This window comes from Sus scrofa, unplaced genomic scaffold (genome assembly GCF_000003025.6).
Source record: "Sus scrofa isolate TJ Tabasco breed Duroc unplaced genomic scaffold, Sscrofa11.1 Contig83, whole genome shotgun sequence".
Classification (NCBI taxonomy): domain Eukaryota; kingdom Metazoa; phylum Chordata; class Mammalia; order Artiodactyla; family Suidae; genus Sus; species Sus scrofa.
The window spans coordinates 167-9,875 of NW_018085323.1; the positions used below are offsets into that span (position 1 = coordinate 167).

The following is a 9,709-nucleotide window of genomic DNA, read 5'->3' on the forward strand; positions in this document are numbered from 1 at the left end:
TTTTTTAATCCATTCCCATGTTAGAAAATGTTTTCTCAGATTGGTGTTCATCACTGGGAATTGTGTCAGCAATGTTCTGACACTCATTGCTCCCCATTCTCTATCTTAAAGATATTTGTGGATTTTTTTCTCTCCTTAATCATTCCTCCTGAATCAGTCAACCCTAACTTTTATATGTAATTTTTTGCTATGCATTTGGGGGGAACTTTGACAATTTAATTAGGACCTATGTACACTTCACTAGCTTTGCTGACATTTATTTTTAAAATTTAGCAGCAAGATATTGTGATTCCAAACACTTTCTTAGCCACCTACCTTCCACTTTACAGTTGGTGATTATTCTGTTATATTTAGCAATTTCCTGCTCATCTTTTAAAGGGAAGACTGTGACTAGTCAATAGCCTCAGCTGCCACTGTTTTAGAACTAGTGTAGGGTTTGTGCTATTGCATCTTTGAACAGGGTAATGGTAATTTTAGGGTGGTGTGTTTGGGGTATCAGAGGGAAGGCCATGTAGCTGGAAATGCTGAAGACAGTGTTGGTGAGTGGATTCTGGTCTAGGCATACGAGTGTCAGGGTCTGGGCCTTGCTGAAGTGTTGCCAGTAATATAACAGGAAGGCTTCCTGATACGGTGGGGTTTCCTCCAGATACCATTGCCCTGGCAAGGTGACCGGGCACATTGCTTCCTTCTCCTGGCATAGCTACGGCTGTCGTCCCGAAAAGGGACAGCCGTTGGCAGTGTGGGAAAGCAGCATGGCCCCCGCTGGGCTTGTGCGAGGAAAGGAGTAGCTTCTTGGGCTTCACAGGTCCCATTACCGTTTTGGGAGGACTGTCTCTGGTTTCCTGAGACAGTTTTGTGGAAGAGGATGTGGAGAGGCCCCATCCTGCCCAGGTGGCTTCTGGTCGCCCTTCAAGTGGGAAAGGCGGGTCAGCGAGAAGGAAGGGAAGGGAGTGGAGTGGCAGCAGACGTGGGTGGGGCTGTGGAGGGGGCGGTCCTGCCTCAAGGCAGGCTTCCCTTTGGCGTGGTGAGGACTGGAAGACAGCAGAAAAGCCTTCACGATATCACTCAGCTCAGGACCTTTCACTCCCCTTCTCCGATGTCAGCAGTGCAGGAAAGAGATTAGTGAGGTGCAACGGGATAAATTCAGCTCTGAACTCAGCAGGCACAACAAAAGCAGAGGAAATGGAGGAGCTGGAAGAGAAGGGTGTCAGTCAGGAAGGGTGGGGTGGATGCCGAGAGCAAGACTTGCAGCAGGAGCTTAGGCACCTGCCGATGAGCAGAAGCCCCCAGGCAGTGCCCTTGCCCTCTTGGAGGTGTGCTTGACGTAGCATGTCCCCATGAGAAATCCTGACTTCCTGTCTTTTTAACACCTGCCCTCCCTCACTCTTTTCTCAGTTAACAACAGTTGGTTCAGTCTTAGTTCCAAGACAGGAAATTGTCCTTGAGCTCTCACCCCCACTGCCCCATGGCCATAGGCAGGTCCAGGTGTCTGGACCTTCAGAATTTACCCCAAATATGATATGAGTCCCTCTGCCATGTCTCCCACACCAATCTTCTCCAGGTGATGATTCTTTCTTTCCTGGAGGACTATAGCACCTACCCCGCTGGTCCTGGTAATATTCTTGCCTCTACCTCATCCCATGTCAGTTCTCATCTCAACAACCAGAATGATCTTTAAAAATATAAATTGGATCCTACCATTTTTTGCTTAAGATTTCCCATGTTTTCTTCTTACACTTGTGGTTCAATGCTCTTTTCATAACTCAGCTTTCAACAACCCCATTGATCTGTGACAGATAAAAGGCATAATATGATTTTTGTTGCATCTAATCCTCCTGCTTAAAGCAGTACAAGTAACACAATTTGACAGATTAACCCTCAGTTGTTTCCAAAATATGCATTGCTTTCTTGTTGCGGGAAGTTCAATATTCTTTGTTTCTGGCAGAAATATCTCAAATTTTGTTTTCAAATTAGCATTCTTTTTTTCTACCAAGATCCTTTGGTTCTATGTTCAGGAAAGCCAACAAAAATTTCCTTCAGTAGAAATGGTTCATGGAATGTGCAAATAACAGGGACCTCAAATATGACTGAATCAGTCATTCAAAAATGTTATCAAAAGACTCTAATCCATCCGTAGCTCCTTGTATGTACCTGCTGAAATGACTGCCAGCAGCTCCATCTGCTGTCCCCTCCTCTGAGCAACTCATTCTATTTTTCCTATGGAAGACTTCCACCTGAAAAACAAGGACTACTTATGTTTAATCACACACCGATTCCTCAGCCAATTACTATGATAAAAGCTAAGTATTATGATTGGCCCAGAAATATACCAACCCCAGTTGCCAGGGGTTAGGGTAACTATGATTACAAGTTTTTATGGGACCACAAGTATTGAAGGAGTTTCCACCAAGAGGAGGATGTTGGCAGGCTGGCCAACATATTGACACCTGTCCTATAGTTTCAGCACTGATCATCTCTCCACTTTTTTTCTCTATCGTTATTGTATTCGATTTTGGATGGGGCAGGAATTCTAAACATTTCTCCTTATGTTCCTTTCCTTTCCTAGAACTTCCTTATCTCAAAATGTCACATCTCTCAGATTGCATCTACAGTTCTCTATAACTAAAGGACTCTGGAAACCTGAATTCATTGGAAATTGTGTGGATTTTACTACTTACAGACTAGGATCTTTGGGTTTTAAGTTCTTCTGAAAAATGTTTATAAGCGTATCATGGGCTCCTCTTGATGCATAATATTGGAGGTAGAATGAACTGGAAGCCCAATATTTTTTTATTTATTAGAAGAAATAAAAAATAATCAACTCCTGAGTCGGCAACATTTATCATAGTTAAAAATAACAACATTAAAACTTCATCCAGTACTGTGACTCTAATCATATAAGCCAGGTTGAGGAAAAGAGTTACCTTAAAGAGTTGTTTCTTTTAATGTCTTGCAGGGAATTGTTGCTTTCAAAATTGCAAGAAATTAACAGCAGGTGATCTGCTCTTTTGTTGCTGTGCAATAAATTGTTCCAAGTTTAGCAGCTTAAACCAATCAACATCTATTGGTTCATGGTTTCTGTGGATTAAGTGTCCGGGAGTGGCTTGGCTGGGTGGTTATGCCTCAGGGTCTCTCAAGAGGTAGCAGTCAGACTGTTACATAGGGCTGTAGTCCTCTCAAGGTTGACAGGGGAAGATCTGTTTCCACACTCCCTCAAAGTTGCTAGTGGTCCTCAGTTCCTCATCACATGGACCTCTTGATAGGCTGAGTGTCTTCACAACACATAACTATGTTCCTTCTCTCTGGGCTGCCTTATGACAGGAAGCTGGTTTCCATAGAGTAAACTATGCTTTAACAGAGTGAGAAAGCAAAGCTGGGATGGAAGTCACCATCTTATTGTAACCTAATGTCACAAATGACTTCCTTAGTATTTCTGCACAAAGTATTTACTAGAACCCAGTCAACATGAAATTAAAATATTTTGACCACTGTAATAATGCTAATCGAGTTTGTGTATTAACACAATTTATGACATAACACATCACTATTTTTATTTGCTCATTACATCATCAAAGCACTTATTTAATTCAAAAGACACATCAGTTCTTTCAATTTACATGAACACTTCCCAGACCAGAGAGATCAAGTATAATTCACTTGCTCTCTCAGCACAAGTTTATCCAATATGTCAATATTCATCTTATACTGACCTCTTGGGCTTTCTGGCAAACTTCTGCATAACAGGGTTTAGGGAGATCCAACAGTTTGTCGCACTCATGGAGCTTAAACACTCCTCACGAAGAAAAGGAGATCGGGTTATTAAAGAGATGAGGTATGAAATTTATATTGAGCCACGAGTTTAAGGGGAAAAATATGGTGTACTTTAGGTAAATTTATATTTTTAAAGATCATTCTGGTTGTTGAGATGAGATCTGACATGGGATGAGGTAGAGGCAAGAATATTACCAGGACCAGCGGAGAAGATTGGTGTGGGAGACATGGCAGAAGGACTCATATCATATTTGGGGTAAATTCTGAAGGTCCAGACACCTGGACCTGCCTATGGCCATGGGGCAGTGGGGGTGAGAGCTCAAGGACAATTTCCTGTCTTGGAACTAAGACTGAACCAACTGTTGTTAACTGAGAAAAGAGTGAGGGAGGGCAGGTGTTAAAACAGACAGGAAGTCAGGATTTCTCATGGGGACATGCTACGTCAAGCACACCTCCAAGAGGGCAAGGGCACTGCCTGGGGGCTTCTGCTCATCGGCAGGTGCCTAAGCTCCTGCTGCAAGTCTTGCTCTCGGCATCCACCCACCCTTCCTGACTGACACCCTTCTCTTCCAGCTCCTCCATTTCCTCTGCTTTTGTTGTGCCTGCCGAGTTCAGAGCTGATGTTTATCCCACTGCAGCTCACTAATCTCTTTCCTGCACTGCTGACATCGGAGAAGGGGAGTGAAAGGTCCTGAGCTGAGTGATATCGTGAAGGCTTTTCTGCTGTCTTCCAGTCCTCACCACGCCAAAGGGAAGCCTGCCTTGAGGCAGGACCGCCCCCTCCACAGCCCCCACCCACGTCTGCTGCCACTCCACTCCCTTCCCTTCCTTCCCGCTGACCCGCCTTTCCCACTTGAAGGGCGACCAGAAGCCACCTGGGCAGGATGGGGCCTCTCCACATCCTCTTCCACAAAACTGTCTCAGGAAACCAGAGACAGTCCTCCCAAAACGGTAATGGGACCTGTGAAGCCCAAGAAGCTACTCCTTTCCTCGCACAAGCCCAGCGGGGGCCATGCTGCTTTCCCACACTGCCAACGGCTGTCCCTTTTCGGGATGACAGCCGTAGCTATGCCAGGAGAAGGAAGCAATGTGCCCGGTCACCTTGCCAGGGCAATGGTATCTGGAGGAAATCCCACCGTATCAGGAAGCCGTCCTGAAATGTTACTGGCAGCCCTTCAGCAAGGCCCACATTCTGACACGCACATGCAGAGACCAGGACCCACTCATGTAACACTGGCCCAGCAGGACAGTGTGTAGCATTTCCAGCCACATGGCCCTCCATCTGATACCCTCCCCCCACACATACACACACACACTCTGCCCTAAAATGACCCTTGTCTCGGCTGCAAACCGACCACTAACACAAGCCCTACACGGTTCTGAAATAACGGGTAGCCGAGGCTACGTATAGTCGCACGGATCCAAGGAGAAAAGCTGAGGAGGATAATATTGGGAAGAGGAGAATAGCCAGCAATGGAGAAGAGGCAGGCAGGTAAGGAAGAGAATTAAGGGGGCATTCCCGCGGTGGCTCATTGAGTTGAGAAACCCACACAGTGTCCTTGAGGATGTGGGTTCGATCCCTGGCCTCTCTCAGTGGGCTAAGGATCTGGCCTTGCCCCAGGCTGCAGGAGAGGTTGCAGGTGCAGGCCAGGCCTGGTGTTGCTGTGGCTGTGGAGTAGGCCAGCAGCTGCAGCTCCAATTCGACCCCTAGCCTAGGAACTTCCATATGCCTCAGGTGCGGCCATCAAAGATAACAAAACAGAAGAAAATTTGTGGAGGAAAACTTACCTAGATGCCAAATTTTAGAATTAAATGTAACAGTCAACCTAATTTGGATGTTCTATTTAAAAATTCTGAGAATTCTGATGACACAACAGGGAAAGGATGTTTGAAACTCAGATTACCTGCAATGCTCACAAGGAGCAAGTGCATCTGAGGAGGATCACATTCTGCACAGGGATTATGGAAGGGAAAAGTGACAAGCAGAGGTGTTATGGGAGTGCTCAGCTCTCAGGAAAAGGACAGCGCAAGTGGGGGACTGACGACAACAACAACAACTACTAAAATAAAAGTTAAAGTAAACTAAAGAGGCAGGAATTCTTCTCAGAAAAATATCCTCCTTTACCACACTCTTCTATCCTGGCAGCCTCCAGTCAGGTTCAGAGCTTTTGCGCCTATGGCCTGAACCATCAGCTCACAGAAACTAGCAGTGCTTCTCAAATGTGTGGAAAACCCGTTGGAAGTGGGTTTTCTCCCAAATTCCGTCACAAGACTCCTGACTGAGACCATAAAGAAAAGGCACATGCCTCATGAGCTCTTCTTAGAGGCAGCATAGGTTAAAAGGAGAATATTTTAGAAAGGAGGGCTTTCTCACGGACAGTCTCATACATGGGACGTACACGGAGTTGTTTTTTTTTTTTTTTTTTTTTTTTAGGTCCACACCCGAGGCCTATGGAGGTTCCCAGGCTAGGGGTCAAACGGGAACTGTAGCTGCCGGCCTACACCACAGCCACAGCAACGCTGGATTCTCAACCCACTGAGCCAGGCCGGGGTCGAACCCGCGCCCTCATGAACGTTAGTCAGATTCGTTAACTGCAGAGCCACGACGGGAACGCCGGCGTGTACAGAGATTTTAACTGGAATTTGATTAGCAGTCTTAGGGCTTTGTCAGTATGTTCCCCGACAAGAACTACATTCCATCTTCCCCCTCCATGTCATCTCCTCTCCCCAGGGTCCCCAAGATCCCATGTTCTTCACTTTTCCTTTTAGGAGAGTCCATCTTTCCCCGACAGACGTGAGCTGTGCTGCTCCGAGTCTTGTTATGACTCTTAAAGGGGAAACCTTAAGCTTTCGCGGGCTGCTAAGGCGGGCTGTCTGGGTCGTGAGGGCCATACCAAGCGGAGGGACAAGGTCCACGTCCAGGAATGTGGGTGCTCAAGGGACTTTTCTGAATCTTTCCTAAGGTTCACTGTGGCTACAGCTTCACTTTTGGAAAAATAATCTTGGATGCCGATAATGTGACTAACGACTTTTATCACAGACCCATAGGGTGATTCCACGTGAAGGAACTCAAAAGCCTCCTGCCCTGGTTTTACAGATATGCCCCCAAACTACTGCACACTCCTCCTGTCAAGTGAGGGAACCTGATTTCCCTTTCCATTAATGCGGACTGGACTGGCTTCTATGGTTACCACAGGCCCAAAAGTACTGGGATGTGCTTTGTGACACACGGTTACGGAAAGATGGTGACTTCCATTTCTGCTTTGTCCCAGCATGGCTTGCTCCGGGGGGCAGCCGGCCCTGTGAGCCGGAAGCTCGCTGGTGTGCTGTGAGGGCATCGGGCCTATGAAGAGGTCCACGTGGTGAGGAACTGAGGACCACGTGCCACCGTGAGGGAGTGTGGAAGCAGGTCTTCCTCTGGCGGAACCTGAGAGGACAGCCCTAGAGGACGGCCTGACTGCCACCTCCTGCAAACCCTGAGCCACAGTCACCCATCCAATCCACTCCTGGACAGGGAACCCACCGAAATCATGAACCAATGGATGCTGATGGCTCAAGCTGCTAAATGTGGGGGTAGTTGCTGTACCGCAACAGACAAGCAAATCTCCCCTCGTTACTCTCTTGTCCTTTTCAAAGCAACACCACTTGGGAGAAACTCAAAGGGGAGAACTCCCTAAGGACAACGCATCTATTTCCGGAGGTTGGCCTCTACTCTTAGAGTCACCACATAGGATGTCAGGTGCTAGCGTTGTTGTTATCTATGATAGTTGTTGCCAACTCAGGAATGGATTATTTTTTTTACCCTTTTCTGACAAATGAAGGGTTATTTGGCTTCCCAGTTCACCCTACCACCAATGCTATCTGTCAAGAGGAGTCCATGGTCTGCAGAAATATACTTTACCGAACGAAGAACTTAAAATCCAAAGCTCCCAATCGGGAAGTAGGAGACCTCCTGTAATTTCAAGCACGCTCAAGTTCCCAGAAGCAGATGAATTGCATCCTTGCTCATAGGGAACTTGTAGATAGGATCTGAAAGACAGAACATTTTGAGTTAAACAAGTTCCAGGAAAGAAGGGCGCATGAGGAGAAGGGTTTAGAATCCTGGCTCCATCCAAAGTGGAACAAAATAATACAAGAGAGAACGGCAACAACAACAACAAGTGAAAGCGTGGGGGATTGTCAGTGCTGAAACCATAGGACATGTTGATTTGGGGGGCAGCCTGCCCACATCCTTGTCTCCGGGGAAAGTACTTCAAGATGTGGCATCCCATTAAAGCTCCCCATCATAGGTGCCCAAACCCCAGGCCACCGAGCTTGGTATAGGTCTGGGCCCACCATAATACTTAGCTTTACTCCCAGGCATCGGCTGAGCAGCTGGCATTGACTGGAGCCTCCCTGGTCACTGTCTTCCAGAGATTTCATATCTGAGTGAGCCGTGAAGATGCGGGGACGGCATACGGAGCTCATACGCAGTCATCCTGGCAGCCGCATGGGAAGACGGAGGCGTTAAAGCCTTCTCATAACACGGAGCCATTAAATCCACGCATATTGGACCTCTCTGTTATGTGCATGTTCCCTTTCCCCTTTTCCGCATCAGCGAATTTTCGTTGGGGTTCTTGCCTCTGGAACCAAAATGTTCTGGGGGCAAGAAAAGATACAAATTGTGACCCACAACATTTGAGACATTCCTGCCAGACCCAAAGAGTTTTGGACTTCCTTTGATAAGAAAGCACAGATTTTTGTCCACCAACTGATGGTCCTTCTGCCAAATTCTGTTACCTTGACTTTCTGAAGCTGGAGGAGGGGCTGCAACAGGAGTCCCCTTCTGCCCCTTTGGGAGCCTCTTTTTCTGTCACAGACCAATTGGACTGGAGCTGCTCTGAGTGGGTGCGGTTGGGGGTAGGAGGGCTGCAAAGGAGAGTAGATATCTCAGGCCATTTTCTTGCAAGCCGGCTTAGGGGGCACTTGGTGCTTTCTGCCACTTTCAGCGAGCAGAACACACGAGGGTCTCCTGGTCAGAGCTTGGGAGCACCACTGACAACAGGTCCTAAGACCACGTAGGTGTATGATTCACTTTGCTGTAAACCCGCGAGGCTAGGGCGACACTGTAAATCACTCTTCCCCAATAAAGCAGTTTCAAAAAGTAATACGTCTTGAGGAAGAACAAAACGCAGAAACACTTGCCGGTTGTAGTAGGACGTGGGGAGGCCCGGCTTCCCGGGCCGGACCTAAAACGCGCCAGAAGAGGCATGGACACGGCTGGCTGGCGAGAGGGTCGGCCTTCGGGTTCCGCCCCGGGGCTCGCGCCTCTGCCGCCGGCCGGGCGGTGGTGTGTGGCAGGCGGGGGTGCGCAACGTGTGCCGCCCTGCTTCTCCCGCCGGTGCCCCACGGGTCCAGCGGCCTCGGCCCCTCCCCAAGGGGGCAAGCCTCAGGCCTGGCCGCCTGGGCGCCGGCTCGCCGGAGGCCCGCCCCGCGGCCCGGGCGGGGGAGGGGGCTTCGCGCGCCGCCCCGCGCCGCGCTCGGGGCGGGAGCGCGCCTTGCCCGTCCCAGGGCGGTTTCCCCTGCCGGGCTCGAGGGCCCTGCCTCAGGCGCCTGCCCGCTGGCGCCGTTTTCCCGCTCCTGCGAGCGCCGGGGATCCCCCTCACGGTGCGGGGCTCCGCGGGCCGCGCTCTGGGGGTGGAGAGGGGAAGGGTGACCCTGGGGGTGGAGGCGGGGGTTGCCTCGTCGTGCTCCTTCGCGCGGCGTGTCGGGGGCACCGACTTGGCTGCGCCCGCGCCCTGGGTTCCCTTCATCGGTTCGCGGGCGCGCGCACGAGGGATGGCTGCGGCGGCGGCGGCGGCCCGGCGACGGGAAGGAGGCTCTGTGCGCCTCCAGGAAAGTGCCCAGGTGAGGCGGGCGGGTGTCCCTGAGGCTGCGCAAGCGTTTCCCTGTTGCCCAC

The 9,709-nt window shown here is 49.4% G+C and overlaps 1 long non-coding RNA gene across 1 annotated transcript; it reads right to left on the reverse strand.

The window, feature by feature from the left end:
• Positions 1 to 7,698: 7,698 nt before the first annotated feature.
• On the reverse strand, positions 7,699 to 8,977 carry LOC110259111. Its single transcript, XR_002341320.1, has 2 exons — positions 8,551 to 8,977; positions 7,699 to 8,409 (listed from the first exon to the last, which is right to left on the reverse strand). It is a non-coding gene; the product is annotated as an uncharacterized LOC110259111 (long non-coding RNA).
• Between the last annotated feature and the right edge of the window lie 732 nt (positions 8,978 to 9,709).